This window comes from Dipodomys merriami, unplaced genomic scaffold, assembly GCF_024711535.1.
Source record: "Dipodomys merriami isolate MVZ:Mamm:240054 unplaced genomic scaffold, mDipMer1.0.p SCAF_1104, whole genome shotgun sequence".
In the NCBI taxonomy this organism is placed as follows: domain Eukaryota; kingdom Metazoa; phylum Chordata; class Mammalia; order Rodentia; family Heteromyidae; genus Dipodomys; species Dipodomys merriami.
Genome location: NW_027202388.1, coordinates 74684 through 95863, shown reverse-complemented (window position 1 = coordinate 95863; position 21180 = coordinate 74684). Strand labels below are relative to the sequence as shown.

The 21180-nt window shown below is 43.6% G+C and overlaps 1 long non-coding RNA gene across 5 annotated transcripts in view; it reads left to right on the top strand.

Moving 5' to 3' along the window:
- The window catches only part of LOC138822492 (uncharacterized), a 40619-nt gene extending 19677 nt beyond the window's left edge, over positions 1-20942 (top strand). For 3 of the 5 annotated variants that reach the window (XR_011370482.1, XR_011370483.1, XR_011370480.1), the window contains 4 exons: positions 1565-1727; positions 2819-2903; positions 19138-19358; positions 20410-20942. This is a non-coding gene — a long non-coding RNA (uncharacterized lncRNA). Of the gene's footprint in view, positions 1-439; positions 1382-1564; positions 1728-2818; positions 2904-19137; positions 19359-20409 lie in introns of those variants that run through there. The other 2 variants (XR_011370481.1, XR_011370484.1) reach the window with 2 other exon arrangements.
- Positions 20943-21180: the final 238 nt, after the last annotated feature.

Here is a 21180-nt window from a genome sequence, read left to right as displayed (position 1 = left end):
AAATAAATAAATAAGGAAAAAAAAGAAAGTTGAGAGCCAAGGTTCAAAGCCATTCTAGGCATGAAAATCAATGAGACGTTTTTCACCAATTAACCAGCAACAGGTAGGAAGCAGTAGAGCTCTACCCTTGAGTAAAACTCAAGTTTTAGCCCAGGAGTAGCATAAATGAAAAGAATTCTCATTTACTTTCCTGCCCAGGCTGGATTCAAACCACAAATGCTCAGATTTCAGCTATTTGAGCAGGTAGGATTATAGGTGTGAACCATATTTTTAAAATCTTGAATTGGCTCTAATATTTTTGTCCTTCTTTTCATTAATTTATTATTCTTTTTCACTTTTTCATAAGTTTGGGTCATCCAGCTTATTATTAGGGCTGGCCACTGTTTCTGAGGTTTTTGTTTTGAAGTTTTTTTTTGTGGATTTTTGTCCCAACCTGCAGGACGTCAATGAGGGCGATGAACCTAAACGAGAAGGAATGAAGGGACAAGAGACATGAAGAATGACAGCAAGACAGGGATTCTGATCAAGCTGCAAATTTTTATTTTTCACACAGGGGTATTTATATGCTTGGAATAAGGAAGCTTTTAAATTGGCCATTAAGGAAGCTTTTTCATTGGCCATAGCAGCTGCAGGATGTTTGCGTAGGGCAGGGTGAAAGGGTGGTCATTAGCAGCTGCAGGATGTTTGCATAAGGCAGGATGAAAGGGTCGGATTTCTGAGAGTGGTTCTGTAAACTCAGCCACAAGATGTTCCAGTGAGATAGTCAAGCCTATCTTCATGTTGAGAGACTCCTTTTGGATCTCAACAGATTTTTTTTTTTGAGCTTGTTATAGTACTTGAACTCCAGGCCTGGTCATTATTCCTAATTTTTTCTCAAGACTAGTAGGCTTCCCACCTCAAGACAGTTCAAATTGTGGCTCTTTATGTATTTTTCTTTCTTTCTGCATTTATTTTAGGTGATGCTCTTATGGTTTGTACTCAGGACTTGGGCATTTTTTTTTTGAGTTTTTGTTGTTGCTGTATTTTTTTTTTCTTCATTGCTGGTCTTAGGGCTTGAACATAGGGCCTTAGCTTTTGCTAGTCATAAAATCAGGGCAGAGCCACTGTGTCTGAGGTTTTTCCCTTTTCTTTCTCAAGACTAGCAGTGTCTATGGCTTGAGCCACAGATAAAGTTCTGGCTTTATTTATTTATTTATTTATTTTCATTTTTGTTGCTAGGGCTTCAACTCATGACATGGCCACTCTCCTGAGGCTTGAAGTCAGGGCAGGGCCATTGTGAATGAAGCATTTTTTGTATTGTTTATTCTCAAGGTTAGCATACTTTAACAGCTTGAGCAACAGCTGCATGAATGGCTTTGTTTATATAATGTTCTCTACCACCCCCACCAGGCAAAAGTTGTAAAGTTCATTTTTGAAATAATTTCTTGTACATCTCATTGTTGCAATAGGTCTAGCTGTAACCCTATTTAAACAATTTGTTTTTTCCCTTCACCTTCACAAATTACCCCAACATCAAATACAGTGAAAATGTGGGAGTTATTTATTTATTTGGTTCTGGTCCTAGGGCTGGAACACAGGGAGTGGTGACTCTTCCTAAACCTGAAATCAGGGCAAGGTCACTGTGCTGGAGTCTCTCTCCCGTGTCCTGAGCAAGGCTGGCAGGCTCCAAAACTTAAGCCACATTTCAACATCTGGCTTTGTAAAACAAATTTGGTGATTCATAAGGGGTAAGTTTCTTATGGAGGAGCTGGGAAGTGGCTCAGTGGTAAAGTACTTGCCTTGAGCTGAAGAGCTAAGGGACACCATCCAGAGCTGGAGTTCATGCCCCACAACCCACAAAAACGAAAAAAGAAAAGAAAAAAAAAGCTGAGTGCCAGTGGCTTACACCTGTAATCCTAGCTACTCAGGAGGGTGAGATCTGAGGATTGCAGTTCAAAGCCAGACTGGGAAGGAAAGTCCATGAGACAATTATCTCCACTAAATCACCAGAAAACCAGAAGTGGCCCTGTGGCTCAAGTGGTAGAGCACTAGCCTTGAGCTGAAGAGCTTAGGGACAGTGTGCACGCCGAGTTCAAGCCCCATGACCAACCAAAAAAAAAGAAAGATTCTCATGGGAAGACAGGGACATTAGCCAGGTTCTAAAATCAGAGTATGGTGATTCGAAGCCAGCCAGGGCAGGAAAGTTTTTGAGACTCTCATCTCCAATTAATCACCAAGAGCATGGAAGTAGAATAGTTCTAGTCTTGTGCAAAACAGCACAAGTTCAGGCCCCAGGACTAGCACACATAAAACCTAGTGTCATGGAGCTTCCTGCCCAGGTTGACTATGAACCACAATCCTAAAATTTCAGCTTCCAAAGTAGCTAGGATTATAGGCATGAGCCACTACTTAAAAATATTTCATTGACTTCTCTCTTCTTCTTTTGCCTTCTTATTATATTGTTCATTTCGTGTGTGTGTGTGTGTGTGTGTGTGTGTGTGTGTGTGTGTGTGTGTGTGTGTGTGTGTGTGTCCTGGTGCTTGTTCTAGACCTTGAACTCTGGAGCCTAGCCACAGTCTCTGAATTTGTTTTACTTTTATTTTTAATGCTGTTTCTAGGCTTTGTATTCAGGGCCTAGTCCCTGTCCCTGAGTCATTCTTTTGTTGCTGGTGGTGGTGGTCCTAGGGCTTGAACATAGGGCCTGGTCACTTCCTGGGTTTGAAACCAGGGCAGGTCCACTGTGTATGAGGGTTTTTGTTGTTCGTTTTCCCTCAAAGCAAGCAGTCTCTGTGGCTTGAGCCACACAGATCAACTTCTGGATTCTTTTACTTTTTGGCAGTTCATGGAAGATAAAAATCTCATAGAATATAAGAGTACTGTATCAGCAACTGAAATCTGAGGATTGGGGTTGAAAGCCCGGGCAGGTAAGTCCGTAAAACTTATCTCCATTTCATCCCCCAAAGAAAGGAAGTGGTAGAATGCTACCTTTAAGAAAAAAGAATTTCTATTTCAAGCCCTGGGTTCAAGACCCCTACCTGATACATACTCACAAACTCGTAAGGGACTTTTCTGCCTGGGATGCCTTGGAACCCAGATCTTCAAATTCTGTCTTTTGTGTAGCTTGAGCTCCAGGTGTAAACCACCAATTCTCTTGGCTTTTGTGCTCATCTTCCACTCTGATTTTTATTTGTGTTTTGTATTTAATTGATTAATTATTAGTAGTCCTACCCTATGTATCTGGGCCTGGTCACTGTTATTTTGCTTTTTCATTCAAGGCTGTTGCTTTACCACTTGAACCACAGCTCTACTTCTGGCATTTTTGCTGGTTAGTTGGAGATTAGAGCCTCATGGAATTTCCTGCCCAGGTGGGCTTTTAACCACCATCCTGAGATTTCATGCTCCTAACTGGGAGATTACATGTCAGCCACCAAAAAGTGCCTGGCTCACTCAATTTTAATATTCTTTTTTTTTGTGGTTGGTCATGGGGCTTGAACTCTGGGTCTGGGCTCTGTCCCTCAGCTCTTCAGTTCAAAGCTAGCGCTCGACCACTTGAGCCACAGAGCCACTTCCAGCTTTTTTCTTTTTTGCTATATGGTGCTGAGGAATCAAACCCAGGGCCTCATGCATGCAAGGCAAGAGCTCTACCACTGAGCCAACTTCCCAGCCCTCAATTTTAATATTCTTAATAGGCTCTTACAGTCTTTTTATTCACATGATGATGATGATGATGATGATGATGATGATGATGATGATGATGATGATGATGATGTGCTGGTCATAGGTTTGAAATCAGGGCATGGGTGCTGTCCATGATCTTCCAGTTGAACCTCAGCTCAAGTCCTGGACTTTTCTTTATTTCTTTTTGCTTCTTTCTTGGTGGTTAATTTGAGAGAATTGTCTCATAAAAAACCTTGGCACTACTCAGAAGGTTGAAATCTGAGGATTGTGTTTTCAAGCCAGTCCTGACAAGAAAGTCCAAAACACCCTTTTCTTTTTCTTTTTGTTGTTGTTGTTGTAATGACAAAGGTGAGGTGCAGTGGAGTTGCAGTTTCATTAACAGGTAAAAAGGATGTTTGCTTTTGAGCAATAGCCTCCCAAAGTACACTGCCTCCTGACTAGGGATGGTCCACTGATGGTTAGAATGACTTGTCTTCCTTCTATGACCCTATTACCCTGGTAACCGATTGTTTACAAAGATGTGATCCTGACACCTTAGCAACATGAGAAGGGACAATATCATTCCTAGGTTGGGATGAAAACCAAGTGGATCCCCCCATTTGGTGTGCTGCCTCGCTCTGGGGGGCCAGGATGATAGTGCACCCTTCTGTGAAGAAGGAAAATGACTTGAACAATTCTGTACTCTTTGTTCATTTCTGACAGATGAGGGCTGTGGATAAATTCATGGACTCACCTAGGGACAAGCAGGGAATTTTCTAGGATCTCCATTGTGTCTAGGAAGGAAGGGCCTCAGGTTTTGCTGCAGAGAGATGCATCCTACAGTGCGGTTGCAGCAGCCCTGGCTTGCTCCAATGCCAGTGATTTCACAGATCAGCAATATACCTGGACCCAGGAAATGTCACCTTATGCAGATGAAATAACTCTCAGGACATCTGTCCTGATGACCATGGAAGCCTATGCCAGTGCAAGCGTTGGTGACACAATTCTGCTCATGTGGCTGGGAGTATGGAAGTGGCACAGGTGTGGATTTGAGGTGTTGGATAGCACACGTGGTGTATGCTTTCTGCTCTGCCCACCACATGAGTAAAGGCAATGCTGGATTCTGTCTGAATTTAACTGGGGTCTGAGGGACTGTGGATTTTCTGGGATGCCAAAACTCCCAGGGGGACATAGGTTGAGCTGGACTAGGTGAAAGGGAGTGAAGGAAACCTCCAGAAAGAAGGAAGTCTTGATTCTCTTTAAAAGTTCCTTTAATGCTTAAATTTTAATGAAAACGGGAAATAAATGGAAAAAGTGATTCTAGATCTCAGTTTCCTGAATAGCTAGCATAACAGGTGTGACACTAGTACCCAACTCACTCTTTTGTATCTATTGAGTTTATTAGGTTCTAGACACTGTAGCAAGGAAAAAAAGAAAAGCTTTGTTTTGAAGGTCTATGCCTTTGTGTGTGGGGTTGGGAGAGGGTAGGGAATGTATACACATAAATATGTTTAAATATATGATGGAAAAAATATATTGAGTGATGTGCTAGGGAGGAATGTTAGCAATTTGCAGTGATGTATGAGTTCAGAAAAGCCTCATGTGGTAAAGTGACTTAGAAGAGATCAAGGCAACTCATCCAGGCCCCAGAATCAGGTAGAGTCATGAGCTCGAAGTATGAGCACCTACACCTGGGTCCCCTCCCATTTCTGGAGTTCCCTCCATACAACTGGCCCCTCCCTCTCTCTGCCCAGACCCACCTGGACTCCCATCTACCTCACTTCCTTTTCCCTCAGATCCTCCTGCTACCAGGATAGTGATGGAGGTCATGTGCTCCCTCTTGGGGGAAATATCGCTTCTCTAATAAACCTTGTAATAATCTTTCTCCTTTGCCTTCCTGCTTCTGCATGGTCCCCTTGCATGGATTTTTGTCTAATCCTCTTACATTGGTCGCCCCTGTGGGGATAGGCTCCCCAGTGGGTTTGATCCTCCCTCCACTTCGGAAGGAGGTTCAACCAGCTTCCCTGGGACCTATGCTGAGATCCTATACGCCAGCCACCAGAGGACCACCAAGGTAACTTTCTCCTGACTGAGCGCTCTACCAGCCCATCCAACACTGCTAATTAAGTCCCACTCCAGGGTAAGTGAAAAGTTTATCTGAGGTCTGCGTTTCTGATTCTGATATCTCAGTGGTAAGGGTACCTGGGCCTCTGTGACTTACCGAGCCCCCCTTCCCCTCATCAGAGCCAAACCTTGGCCAAGTGCCAGGGGCCTACCTTGGCCCAAGGACCCCTCCTCCATGGCCCAAGGAATGCAAATGGACAAACATGAAGACATTCTCCACTGGCAGGGCCACCACCCCCTTTAGGAGCCAACCTGTACTGTGGAGAACACTCTAATATAGGCCCATGGCATCAGGTCCGTTACCATGGGAAGGACACTAAATTTCTTTACATTAAGGCCACCTGGGCCTTGGAGGGCTTCTGAGCCCCTTCAATCAAATTTTGCCCCAAATTTAAAACTCCACTTCTGCGAGTGCTTGGGCAGATAGCTCTGGCTCTCTCTCTCTCCCTCTCTCCCTCTCTTCCTCTCTCCCTCTCCCTCTTTCCCTCTCCCTTGCAACTGAAGGTAAAAGTATGGATGAGTTTAAGTTTAAACTCCTCCTCTGTGTACTGCTTTTGCAGTTTCCCCTCCTCTGCAGTCTCCCCTGTGAGGCCCTCCCCTCTTTTGCGGCCTCCCCCACAAGGCACCCTCACTTCTTTGCCCTTCCCCACGAGGCACCCTCACTCCTGCGGCCTCCCAGTGAGGTATACTCCTTTTTGCAGCCTCTTCTGTGAGGCCCCCACCCCTGAAGGACTTCATCTGTGAGGTCCCCACTGCTCTGCGGGACCCCTCCTCTGCCTTTGTAGTGGGGGTGGAAGCTGAAGCTCCAGTTTTGCCAGAAACAATGCATAAAGCATAAAGTGACTCCATTTAGGGTATCATCTCTTATTCTTTTCCATGGTTTTCCATGGTCAGGACTGACTTTGTCCTGGCCATTGTCTCAACATCCATTGCTGGGATAGCTTGTCCCGGTTGGCATTTACGGTTTGGACTCAAGGCCTGGGCACTGTCCCTGAGTCCTTCTGTTCCAGGCTAATGCTCTACTACTTAGAGTCACAATGCCACTTTCAGCCTTTGGCTGGATAGTCCTGGTTCTGTGCTGATTAGTAGGGAGATGGAGTTTTAGAAGGATTTTTTTTGTGCCCAAGATGGCTTTGAACTTTCTTACAAAAGCTCTTTTTATTTCCAGCTAAAGCAACAAGGAGATCAATGAGATGGAGGTTACCTATAACTTGTTAACAATTGACTAACAATTACTTGTCAGAGATTTTTAAAAGAAAGCCCAGTAGATGCTTTTAACCTGAGACTGATTGGCACTCTAAGTACAGCCCACTGCCTCTGGGTAGCCTGTTTAAAGTGGCTTATAGACAACATTTAACCTATAACAAATGTACAGGCCTTTTCTTGGGCTACAGCAGCATAGCCTGTTTAACACCCTGGTTTATAAAAGCATTTTCTGTCTGGCAGAGGAATGCCTACCTATGTAGGCCTTTAGACAGATCTCAATAGGAACATAATCTCAGCTTTACAAGCTTTTCAACAGATGAATTTAACCAGCTCAAAAGTTACTGCCAATTAGGACTTTGAGCAGATACAGGGGTTTTGGGATTTACATTCTACAATCTTAGCTTTTACTACCCACTATCACAGATCTCTGGAAAGTTTTGCCCAGTTACACCAACATGGGTGATAGGAATGTTTAAAAACTTATCTTTCCATGACTTTCTGGCTTGATCAATTTTTTGGAAGACAAAGCTCAAGTAACTCAGGACCTGATACCACTTTTGTCATCCAAACATTTGTTTGTAATTGCCTCTGAATGTTTTAACATTGTCAGGGTCCCTGGAGTGCCTTTCTTATGTTGGGATAAATACATCTTTGGCACTTTCCTTGGTCAGTCGCCGGACTTGAACTCAGGGTTTGAGTACTGTCCCTCAGCTCTCCAGCTCAGGACTAGCACTTGGCCACTTTAAACTCCAAAACAACTCAGCTTTGGGCACTCTGTTGGCAGATTAGAGATGACAATCTCACAGGGACTTTAGTCTGCCTGTGCCTGGACTGGCTTCGAACGACAGATCAATGAGTTGTTTTTTTTTTTTTTACAAACAGTCACTTTGAAAAGACCCCAGACCCCAGAATACGTTCATCCATTGAGCTCTTTAAGAAAAACCACTGCCCCTTCCCCTACATAGCTAAGAGAGCAAGCAGGACGCAGGCAAGTCATTAACCACTGAGTCACCGCCTGCAGACCTCAGCATGACTCTAACACATGCCCTAAAACCAGGCATTCCTGAAAAATAGCCGACCCTCCCGTCCCTTCCTGTAAAACTTAGCTATAATGGCAGGGTAGGTCAGGAGGTAATAAATCACTTGTCAAAATTAGGGAACGAACAGTTTCGGTGCATGACGACCAGCACAGACTTGCCGGGGCAAGTACCGACACGTCAGCTTTCCCCCAACCCCACCTGCCCCATCTGGCCAGCTTAACCTGACCAATCCCCACCCTGAGCGTAATTTGAAATTAACCAATCAATACTCTGTAACCAAGCATCTTGCTTCTGTAACCTTGCTTCTGCTGTCCATAAAAAGAGGGTGCTTTCAAGCACTCGGCGCGCAAGTCTCCCGATAGACTATGTCGCCCCGGGTACCCGTGTAACCGGTTCTCAGACATTCAACCCGAACCTTGTGGATCTCGAGGTTGAGTGCACCTGGGAGCCGAGGGCTTGCCCAAATAAACCTCTTGCTGATTGCATCCGCACAAGTGGTCTCGTTGTTCCTTGGGGAAGGGTCTCTTCTGATTGAAGGACACCCCACGCCGGGGGTCTTTCATCTGGGGGCTCGTCCGGGATAGAGACCCCCACCCAGGGACCACCGACCCATTTTCGGGAGGTAAGCTGGCCAGCGTCTCTGTGTTGTCTGTGTGTTGTCTGTGTACTGTCTAAAGTCAATCTGTGTGTGCGCTTGCGAATCTGGTGAGTTCGGCCGTTCTCGTCTGCATCTGGCGGACCCGTGGAGGAGCTGACGAGCTCATACTCCCGACCGCAGCCCCCAGGAGACGTCCTGGAGGTGTCCGGGGCCTGAAACAGTGGCCCATCCGGGGTCTGAAACAGTGACCCATCCGGGGCCTGAAACAGTGGCCCATCCGGGGTCTGAAACAGTGACCCATCCGGGGCCTGAAACAGTGGCCCATCCGGGGTCTGAAACAGTGACCCATCTGCTTTCTGGAACTCAGTCCTCTTTAGACGCGTGATTTCTCTGGGAGACTCTCAAAACAGTCTCCGCCTGGTTTTTGCCTTTGGCTTATTGTCAAAACAGCGTAGTGAAAAAGTAGCGTGACCAGTATAATTGTGATGTTTGTTGTAGAATTTTGGTTGCTCGCACTGCTCTTGCCTTTGTGGTTTGTTTTCCTGTTGATCTGCTGTCTTTGCCTTCGTTGTGGAAACTTTGGGAGAGTGTGCTACTGTGAATAGTTTTGTAACATTCCTCAAAACCACACAGGTCTCTGCCAGGTTTTGCTTTCGGTTTACTAGCAACAGCGCGCAGCGAAGCTAAGTGTTGCCTGTATTGTATTGTTGTTCTTGTGTTCGTTAATAGTTTTAAAATGGGACAAACTGTCGCGACACCACTTAACCTTACTTTACAGAACTGGAGGGATGTGCAAACATCAGCTCACAATCTTTCAGTAGAAGTTAAAAAAAAAAAAAAAAAGAAAATGGATAACTTTTTGTTCATCAGAATGGCCCACTTTCAACTGTGGCTGGCCACGTGAAGGAACCTTTAACCTAACCATTGCCTTACAGATCAAGGCCAAAGTTATGGACCCGGGACCACACGGACACCCAGACCAGGTCCCTTATATTGTTACTTGGGAAGCTCTTATTCTAGAACCTCCCCCGTGGATGAAACCCTTCTTATCTACCCCGGCCCCCCAAATCCCTACCCCCTTAACCCTTCCATCTGCCCCTCAGCTCTCTCCCCCACTCCTTCCCTCTCCAATTTCCCAACCTCAGCTTTCTCTCCTTCCCGGGAGTTTAGCCATGGTCGGCCACTCCCATCTGAAGTCGCTTTTTCTGTTTGGCGCCTGTCTGTTTTTGTGTTTCTGTTTAGTGTTAATTGTTTCTGTTGTCTGTTTTGTTGTCCTTAAAGGGATGGGGCAGCAACTAACAACCCCCTTAAGTCTGACTATAGATCACTGGAAGTCACAGCCTGAGCCGAGATTGTCAGGTTTTGGGAACTTGCTTGTTTGTCAATTATGAAATTGCCACTGACCATCTGCAGGTGGCCTCAGTTAGATCTCAGCCTCGGGCCTTGGCTCAGGGGGGTCTGAGCGTGGGGGAGAACCTGTCAGTCTGAGGGAACGGCCGCTAGGGACTTCCTTCCCTTGCCCTAAGATGACTGGGAATTCGCCTCTGCCTTGGAAGACCCCCGGGTCAACGTCTGCAGGACTCTAAGAGAAAAATCCTCCGGAGGTGAGTAGGGGGGTTGAGTCCCCTGGTAAGTGAATGGTGGTGAGATGTCGCCCTATTCACTGAGACTTGATTCTGTCTTTGTGGCCACATGTTTGTCTTGTTAACTTTAGTGTGTTTGTTTTATGGGGTAGGAAAGTTCTGGGTGAGTGTGGCAGGCTCACCCAGCAGACTCTGGATTCAGCTTGCTGAGTGGGAACAGCACAGAGTTCCGGTAGGGATAAACTGGGGCCCATTAGTCCCCAACTCAGCCTTCAGTTCTTGTCTAGTTCTGTTTTTAGAATTGGTACCAGTTTTAAATGTGGATCCTTGGTTTTTGTGTTTATCTGTGTTTTTGTTATTTATTTATTTAAACATCTCTGAGGGAATAAAAGTTCCAGCTGGGCCTAGTCACAGACCTGCTATGCCCACCCTCCCCACGAGGCATGAAGGGTTACTGGGCTAGTTTGGTTCCCTTCAAGCCTCAGGCTGCACCTTCTCCCAGTGGAGGCTGCTGGAGGACAGGTGAGGGCGTAGAAGGCTGTGTACCTGGATTGGACTTTTCAGCTAGTTCTGTCTAAAATTGGGTTAAAAAAAAAAATCAGGCCAGTTTAGTCTTAGGTGACTCCCTCCCTCAGCCCTCCTCCAACTCAGAAGAGATTCATAAGCCTTGCTAACAAGCAAGCTCTGTGAAAATGAAGCACAACAAAGGTACCTAGTTCTAAAAGAAATACTGTCTTAAATTTTTTTGTTTAAAACCTTTAGAAAGTGTACGTACAACTGATTTTGATTTTTGCGCGCTTTAAGATCTGTGTGTTTTGTGTGTGTCTGTGAACGTGTTCAAAGATAAAAAAAAAATTGTCAGCATGCTGTAACAATTGGGTGATTTAAATTTAAATTTCAAAAGGTTATGAGGTTTGGACATTACCAAAATTTTTAAAAATCTTCACATTGTTTTAAATGGCTTTTTAAAAGGTTCTTTAACTTGCAAATTAGAAAATCTGGTATTTTAAAAACTAATATTTTAAAATGCATAAGTCTGTTTATACTGTAATCAAGTTATCTGGCTTAACAAAAATGCATTGGCTGTTTGGGGTCTAATTCCCTTGGCTAAAATTTGGGGATAAAAATTAGAAATTTAAATGTAAAGGTTAGTTTAACACTGTCAAAGATGTTACCTGTTCTATCTAAAACTGTATTTCATTTGAGAACCAAGAGAAGAGACGGGGAAAAACTTAGAAACCAACAGAAGACCTATCTTTAGGGGTGAAGGGTGAACAAGCAGAAGTGCAGTTCAGCTGGTCATGCAGTGGGACAGGCCCTGGGAGGAGTCCAAGCATGATGAGGCAAACTGGCACAAACGCAGTTCATCTAACCCTAAAGAGTCAGATTGGGTGTGTGCCTGCCTATTCCATAGGAGGGGCCAAGTGGCCCATCATTGTTCTGTCTCTTTTCCCTGCAGATAGGCACTGAAAACATGATGGTTAAAATGAATGATGTGATGATCTGATTAGTATTACTAAAACTTTCCCTTGGATGTGTTAACATTAAAATTAGGAAGGCCTTAAAAAGAGGGTAAAAAGTTATTTGTATAATGTGGCTTACTTTCAATTATGTTCTGCAATTAGGATGTTTTTAAAAAGTTATAAAGATGTTAAATCTAGCTTTGTGGTATAGTAAAGGTGACTGTAATTCTTGCATTAAGGAAAATTGTCATTTGAGTTTAAAAATCTTAATGTGTGTCTGTTTTAAAACAAGCAGCCAAGAGACAATGAGTGACACTTGGCCTCAAGATTTCAAGGGATCTTTTCAAAATGCAAATAAAAACTAAAGTATAAAATATTAAAGGTGATTAATAAGAGGTTTAAAAAAATAGGGAATGGATTTTTGGATATAAAGTTTAAATGTAAAATCATTCTTGACATTGGCCTCAATGTGCAAAAAAAAAAAAAAAAGGAAAAAAGAAAAAATTAGGATTATCAAAATAATTGCTATTCTAGTTTGCTCTTCTAGGTTTTTTAAGTTTCCAGCAAGCCCAAAGCAAAGCACAGAGGATTCTTACAAGTTGTCAGATGTAACTTTGACTCTTAATAAGTTTCAGGTAAGAGCATGCTTAAAAGCTACTTCTATGTTGACCACCTTGTTGCTTTTAATTGGAGTAAAATGGCCTTTTGTAAGACTCATTGATCTGCAAACCGGTTCAAAGCCAGCCCGGGCACAAAAAGGTCCCTGTGAGACTGTCACCTCTACTCAGCCAGCAGAGTGCTGAAAGAGCAAGCAGAAATGCTTTGGGACTCACAGTGGCAGAGTACTAGCCCTGGACTGAAGAGTTAAGGGACAACATTCAAGCCCCGAGTCTGGGACTCAAAGTGGCAGAGTGCTAGCCTTGAGCTGTAGAGCTGAGAGACAGTGCTCAGGCCCTGAGTTCAAGTCCAGCAACCAGCTAAGGAAAATGCCAATGAGGCATTTATCCCAATGTAGAGAAGACACTCCTGGGACAAAAAGCAATGGTGGAGCATCCAGAGGCAGTAAGCCACTGCTTGGATGGCAGAAATGTCAGATCCTAGAGTCATTTGTGCGTGGCCCTTCAAAACTGATCAGAGCCGGGAGGTCATAGGAAGATAGTTTGGAAGCATGCCTAATGTTCATGACTACCTTGTAAGGGACAGGAACTTGCCAGTCCTCTGTGATAGTAAAAAGCTAATGTTATAAAATGTGGGGGGTAGTTTAAATCTTAACCCCTTTATGTGCCAAAAGCTCTAATTGGCAGTAATATTGAGCTGACACCAGTTACATGAAATTCATCTTCTCAGGAAAAAGTTTGTAAACCTGAGAGTGTGTTTCTATTGATATCTGTCTAAAGGCCTGCAAAGGTAACTCAGGCATTGTGTTAGGGTTACTAAAGATCACATTCCTAAGTCATCCAGAAAGATGCTTTTACAAACCAGAGTGCTAAACAAGCTATACTGCTATAGCTGGAAAAAAGGTCTGTGCAGTTGTCAAAAGTTAAATATTGTTCTTAATGACTTCTAACCCTGATGGCCTCTTTGTAAAATAGGCTAAGGTTATAGGCTCCTGGCTAGGTAAGATCAACGCCCCTAAAGTCAGCTTGAAGAAGTTACAGAAGATGGACCTTCGCCCTTCTACCCCCATTTTAAGATCAAGAGTCCAGAGTCAGTTTTTGAAAAATGAGGCGAAATAGATAAAATAATTTTTAATAAGGGCATAAAAAATAGTGTTAACTGCCTTCTGTGTCTATTTACAAAAATATCTGGTTAGTAAAAAGTTGTGATTTTGGTAAATTGTCCTGAGCTATTGTTTAAAAGATCTTAAAAACCAGCAGGATCAAAGCCTGCCAAGCCTAGGCAATGTATCTTTAACCAGTCTGTGTAGGAATTTACAGCCCAGCATGAGGTGTGACAACAGTCCCTTGGAGCCACTGAGAGACCCTGCTGTTCCGGTTGCTGCTGCTGCTGCCTGACGGCCTGACAGTCACTTGGAGGAACTCCTGCTTGATTCCATCACCTAAGTCTGCTTCATGGTTGACTGCTGCTAAATCTAAGATCTTGTGGGACATTCTTTTGGGTGATATCCAGAAACCCTCTCTTCCCACAGTGGATATTGGGGACAAGGATATCACTGGCTTGCTTGTCTTAGGCACTCCAGTGCATAGTAACTGGAAATCCACTCTATGTTCACAGCCTAGTTTGACTCTAATATGGTAATAACCTGAGTGTGTTATCAATAGAGGTAATACTCTTAGCCTTAAAATCTAGCAAGCTTCTGCATCACGGTGGTGCCTTAAGGCTGTTCTAAGATAAAGGTTCCGCAAGCCAAAGGAAAATTGGGCAGTTTTAAACTACAGCCACAAAGATGGTCAAGAGATTGTAAAGAAAGAGGGTGGTAATGAAAGCCTTGGGAAAGGAATTGTAAAGAAAGAAGGAAGGGGGCCTATGTGTAGCCTTAAAGGAAGAATGTTGTTTTTATGCTAACAAAACAGGAGTGGTAATCAGGACCGCCTATCGGTCGTGCAGGCCCTAGTATTAACCCAACAATATCATCAACTTAAATTAACGGAGGAATCTCCAGTTGAATGAAGGATTTCATTCAGGCAAAAAGAAAATGGGGGAATGAAAAGACCCCAGACCCCAGAATACGTTCATCCATTGAGCTCTTTAAGAAAAACCACTGCCCCTTCCCCTACATAGCTAAGAGAGCAAGCAGGACGCAGGCAAGTCATTAACCACTGAGTCACCGCCTGCAGACCTCAGCATGACTCTAACACATGCCCTAAAACCAGGCATTCCTGAAAAATAGCCGACCCTCCCGTCCCTTCCTGTAAAACTTAGCTATAATGGCAGGGTAGGTCAGGAGGTAATAAATCACTTGTCAAAATTAGGGAACGAACAGTTTCGGTGCATGACGACCAGCACAGACTTGCCGGGGCAAGTACCGACACGTCAGCTTTCCCCCAACCCCACCTGCCCCATCTGGCCAGCTTAACCTGACCAATCCCCACCCTGAGCGTAATTTGAAATTAACCAATCAATACTCTGTAACCAAGCATCTTGCTTCTGTAACCTTGCTTCTGCTGTCCATAAAAAGAGGGTGCTTTCAAGCACTCGGCGCGCAAGTCTCCCGATAGACTATGTCGCCCCGGGTACCCGTGTAACCGGTTCTCAGACATTCAACCCGAACCTTGTGGATTTCGAGGTTGAGTGCACCTGGGAGCCGAGGGCTTGCCCAAATAAACCTCTTGCTGATTGCATCCGCACAAGTGGTCTCGTTGTTCCTTGGGGAAGGGTCTCTTCTGATTGAAGGACACCCCACGCCGGGGGTCTTTCAACTTTTACTCCAATTAAAAGCAACAAAGATGGTCATTGGAAGTAGTTTTATAAGCATGGTTTTACTTATTAAATTACATTTGACAAACGTGTCCTATCTTTTACTGTGGGCCTTCCGGCAACTGTTACAAAAAACTTTAGGGGCAAACCTGAATAATCCTATTTTTTTTTTTTTTACTTTGAAATAAACCTTTAGGAAAATTTTATCTTTTAAACTTGTCTGGGAGGTCAGCCACTCCCCACAACTTCTCAAATTTTTACAAGGGGGATGTCATTTTAAATCCTTTTTGTGAAGTTATGTTAATTTGCATTTAAATGCATCATTGAAACACTGGGCTGTATATTCTTTGCCTGTAGGCTGTCCTGTGGGCAGTGAATAGAAAGAGTGGCCATATTTTTTTTCTGCAGTCTGAGTTACATTTAGGAATTTACCTCCAATTGTAAAATAGTATAGAAATCAATTTCTATCCTTTGCTCATACACCCTGTATGGTCTAACTTCTGGCGATTAACATTTACAGAACCAAATATCTAATGTGGCTTGTGTTTTACCCTTAATTAACAGGCTTTTGGTCATGTAAGATGAAGCAAGGCCAGAGTCTGAGAGAGACTGTGGCATCTCCCAGCATGTATGGACTGTTGCACCTCCTGTTGGTAACCTGCAATATTTCTACATATACTGGTTAGAGACCTGGTTTACATTGTCTTTTGCAGGCTGGTGCCACTGGTTTAGGCAGCTGTGCCTGGGCATAGTCACTCTGCTCCCTTGATCTTAATTGAAGTTGATCGGCACACAGGGGAGAAAACAGAGAATGAAACCCTTAGCTTTAGTTTACTAGCCATGGTCAGTGTACAATAGTTAACTCTTAGCATAGATGGACATAGGAATGACATAATTCACAGCCAACTTAGTTACCAATTTCATTTACTTTGTAAAGGACATTGTCTTTTTTAAGTCCTTTTCCAAGGTCTTTTAAAACTGCCTGTTTTTTCTTTGGCTTAGTCAGGTCACAAAGTTTTAAAGCAATTTAGATTAATTCACAGCTTCCATTGACAAAGATTTTTAGTAGGCAGAGTAACCTTGAAACCATAATCACTTACATATAGTCAAATAAGACACAGACAGACATGTTTGTGCACAGATTATAGAGCATGCTTAGATTTTAAAATAGACTTTTAAAGTTTTGAAATTTTAGTGGAACTACTTTTCTAATTATGAAGGAACCATGTGGTCAGTTTAAAATACAAAACTTTGCCAACAAGAAACCAAATGAACAGGAGGCAATAGGAACATACACTTGGCCTAGCATAATGGCACCACAGGACAGGGGAGGGGGAAGGGGTAGTACCAAGCTGAAGTACCAAGATGCCAATTTGGCACATCCACCACTTGCTCAGTGCTAGAGAGAAGATTAATACACTTTTGGTAATATCCAAACTTGTTGGCCTTTATTTCGGTGAGTTTAGACTTAAACTCACCCATTTTCTATCTAATGAGTAGAAACAAGCAATTACTGGTTACATTCTTCCAGGGCTTAACCAACGCGTTTAGCATATGAAATACTTGTGAAAGAGGTTACAAGCAGGTAATTTTGGCAAGAGGGAGAGTTTAAGGGGAGGGGGAGAGAGAGAGAGAGAGGTACTTGCTCAAGCACTCTCAGAAGTGGAGTTTTAAATCTGGGCCAAATTTAACTGATGGGGAACCAACAGCCCTCCAAGGCCAGGTGGCCTTAATGTAAAGAAATTTAGTGTCCTTCCCATGGTAAGTGACCTGAAGCCATTTGCCTACAGTAGAGTGTCCTCTACAGTGCAGGTTGGCTCCTGAATAGGTGGTGGCCCCACCAGTGGAGACTGTCCTTATGTTGGTCCAAGGTGGGTCCTTGGGCCATGGTAGGCCCCTAGTGGCTAATTCTAGCACTTGGCCAAGTTTTTGGTCAGATGGTGAGGGTGGGGCTCAGTTAGCCCAGAAAGGCTCAGGTGGCCTTACCACTGATATTGGAATCAGAAACCCCGACCTCGGACAAACTTGTCACTTACCCTGGAGTGGGAATTAATTAGTGGGGCTGGATGGGCTGGTAGAGCGCTCAGTCAGGAGGAAGTTACCTTGATGGTCCTCTGGTGACTGGAGTGAAGGATCTCAGAATAGGTCCCAGGGAAGCTGGTTGAACTCCCTTCTGAGGTGCAGGGGGAGCAAATGCACTGGGGAACCTATCCCAGTATGGAGCCACCAATGAAAGAGGATCAGACACATCCATCCTATGGGACCATGCAGAGGCAGGCAGGCAAAGGAGAAAGATTACAAGGTTTATTAGAGGAGCCATATTTCCCCCAAGAGGGAGCACATGACCTCCATCACCATCCTGGTAGCAGAAGTATCTGAGAGAAAAGGAAGTGAGGTAGATAGGAGTTCTGGTGGGTCTGGGTGGAGAGAGGGAGAGGCCAGTTGTATGGAGGGAACTCCAGAAATGGGAGGGGGCCCAGATGTGGGTGGAGCTGAGGACCAAAGGTGAGCAATCTACAAACTGCAGTTCAAAGCCAGTCCAGGCAGAGAAAGATTATCATCTCTAACTAGCCAGCAGAGTGCCAAAAAAGTGGGCAGAGTTGCTTTGGAGTCCGAAGTGGCAAAGCGCAATCCTTGTACTGGAGAGCTGAAAAACAGCACTCAGGCACTAAGTTCAAGTCCAGTGACCAAGGGAAATGTCAAGGTTGCATTTACCCTAACATAGAAAGAGGCACTGCTGGGACTTTGGCAATAATGTTTGGCTCTTCTAAAATTGATCAGAGCTGGAGGTCATGGCAAGCTAGTTTATAAGCATGCATAACTGGGCAAAAACTTGTCAACCATTTGTAATAGTTGGCTGTAAAAGGCTGAGTTTGTGAAATGTGGGGAATAGCTTAAATCCAAACTGCTCTGTATGTGCTTAAGACCCTAATTGGCAGTAAATTCTGGGCTGACACTAACCAAATAAATTTGTTTAAGAATAAAATATGAAATTGTTAGGACCAGATCGAAAGTAAACAGATAGGGTATTAATTAGAACAAGGAAGGAGAAAATTCAAATTTAACTGAGACAAATAAGTCCCAGGTAAGCAGAGAAACATTGGTATAAACACCAAAATAAAACAAAATTGTGGTCTGATAATTACTAAAAAGATCATTTATATCAGGATTTAGACCAAATGTTAAATTTTCAAAGATAAGGGCTTAAGTAGAGAGTTAAGCACCAGGAGCTACACTAAACATCTGTATGCCAAAGGATGGGCTGTCCCACCTAGGCTATTTGAGGAGCTAAACAATGCTTTCGCCCATTTGGGGAGGTAATGTTTTCCTAGAATTTCAAGGTAAGACTTGTCCCACCTCCAGGCCTTGAAGCTGGGTACAATGCCCCCATCTCCAGCCTAGATACCAGGATGTCTACAGGCAGTTGTTTGGACTCAACCACCCTATTTGCCTTAATGCAATTTGTAATCACTAACTGTTAGTTCTGCTTTTATAACTTGTTTGTCAATTACAAAACTGCCACTGAACACCTACAAGTGGAACTTCTTATGGATCTTACCTTTAAACATCCTAGACTATTTAAATCTTTTACAAACCAAAGTACTAAACAGGCTATGCTGCTATAGCCCCCCCCCCCAACAGGGTCCATACAGCTATTAAAAGTTAAAAAATTATGTCTAAACTCTAGTTTGGAATAAAATGTAATTAGTAAAAAGTTGTCACCTTGACAAACTACCCCACACCATATTATAAAAGCCAGTGTACAACCAGAAAAATATTAGGGGAGTTTACTAAAGTTAGTCCCTAGGAAAACTTCTTTAATCAACCTGTGTAGACTAATGCCAACTGTTTACACACCCATAAAACATTTAAGCTTCAATTATAAAAAAAAAAAAAAACGAAAAAGGGGAATCCCCAAGGGAAACTTTTGCCTTCACCTTATTTAAATTTTTAAAATTTCACTCAAAGTGATCCTTTCACTAAAGCTGAAAAGCATTTTATCCCTCTAGCACCACCTCACTATCTATTCCCATATGGTTTAAAAAATTTAATCAATGAAGACTAAGAGTAATGCCCCATAAGGGAAAACAGTGTTTCTATCATTCCAGATGGATCCACTGGCAACATCTGGGTCCCTTTTTGACTCATCCGACCTCCAGAGAAGCAAAAACAACACAACACAACCCTGAGGAAGAAGATCTAGTACGCAGCTTCGCAGACCTAAGCTTTAAGTCCCGAGGAAGCCATCATCCTTATCTTAAGAAAACCAGCTTGACCCCACCAACATGGGGTCAGAATAAGGTGTTGACACAAGACCGAAGCCACCCTGGTCAGTACAAAAACCCCTAGAATACCTGAATATCTGTTTTGGCCGTGATTGCACTGCTTGTGAATACATCTGCAGTGAACATGCATATTGGGCCTATGTCCCTCACCCACCATTGTTAAAATTAGTGGATTAGCTAGACCAAGGTCCGGTGGCGTATACAAATGACAGCACGTATTTTCCGCCACCATGGGATCATGCAGACCCTACTCATCCAGGTGAGGAAGGAATACCTTATATTATTTCCTTAGGATTTGAGTCTTTACCACTGTGTTTAGGGACATCACCTTGCTTACCAACCAGAAGACAGGTATGGGCATACATCTTGCCTGATGATAAGATCAACAATCATATGGGGCTATTCAGAACAAGTTCCTTAAATTTTATTGGTCAGGATCATTCTTATACAAATAAGACTGGGCAACCACCTAACCTAGTATGCCAGGACATTAATTATTGAATTGGGTTTATGTTTCTATTCAGTGGTCTCAGTGTCAAAACCCTAGAGGAAAGATTATACAGCATAATGATAACATCTCATTTATAGATTGAGGTCCTCATGGATGTTTCATTGCCAATTATTCTGAAAAGCATGTTGGTGATTGGTATACTAATAATTCTTCTGACGGTGACGTCTATACAATGGAGTTATAAATCATGTAGAACCCATTGGCTTGCTCACCTGACATGATGGAGGCCTTGTGCCTCGTAGGCCACATATAAATTTCAGGGGACACTTAGGGCCTGAGCAGTGGCATTTATAAAACTTGCCACCCAATTTTATACAACTCAGAATTGGATTGGTCACTTTACTAGGGCCCATGAGGCAAATTATACATTTTACAGGAACCATTCTTCTACTGTACAGGGTTGTATTAAACTTTCCTATGTACTAGCCCACAGGGACAGTGTCAATCAATGAGAACCCACGCAGCCAGGACTCTTTACATGCTTAAATCATACTATTTCTTTTAATATGCCTTCTCAGTCTCTCTTGATATTAAGATCTCGCTTAGGGGTCTGGGTGCCTGTTAACCTCACCCGACCTTGGCAGGAGAGCCCCACTGTTGGTTTGTTGAAAGGAGTCTTCCAGCAACTGCTGAAGAGAACTAGGAGATTCCTGGGTCTGAGTGTAGCTGTGATCCTTGAAATGATTGCTATCACCATGACTGCTGCGACTGCTGGAGTGGCCCTGCATTCCTCCATCCAAACCAAGGACTTTGTAGAGAAGTGGCTGGACTGTCACCAGCTATGGACTCATCAGCACAATATTAAACAGGACATTGATTCCCGTCTGAACACACTGCAACACAGGGTGCAGTGGATGGGAGACTAGATAATTGATCTGCAGAAACAGCTAACCTTCAAGTGTGATTAGAGCTCAATAAACTGTGCATCACTCCTACTTGATTCAACACTTCTAACATTACTTGGCAGGGACTTCACTACCACCTGCCAGTCTTGCAAGGAAATTTGACTTGGGACATCCACTAGTTACAGCAGGAAGTCATTGAGACTTTCTTGGCACAACTCCCTGGGGTGGGATATGAAGGTCTGGCTGAGGGAATTGCATCTGTGCTAAACCAATTGGACCCTCGTACCTGGTGGCACAGTTTTAAACATAGTGTTTCTACAGATCGATTGCATTATGTCTTGTCAAGATATTGCTGTCTACATTCCAAAATAGTTTCTGCAAATCCCTCCTGCAAAGGATCTCTTGCTTACAGTTGTACTTAAAAAACAAAAAAGGGGGGAGATGTCAGAGGCATTGACTGGCATAACCCCATTTGTTGCTGTTTCCACAGTGGGATCTGGGGACACGATG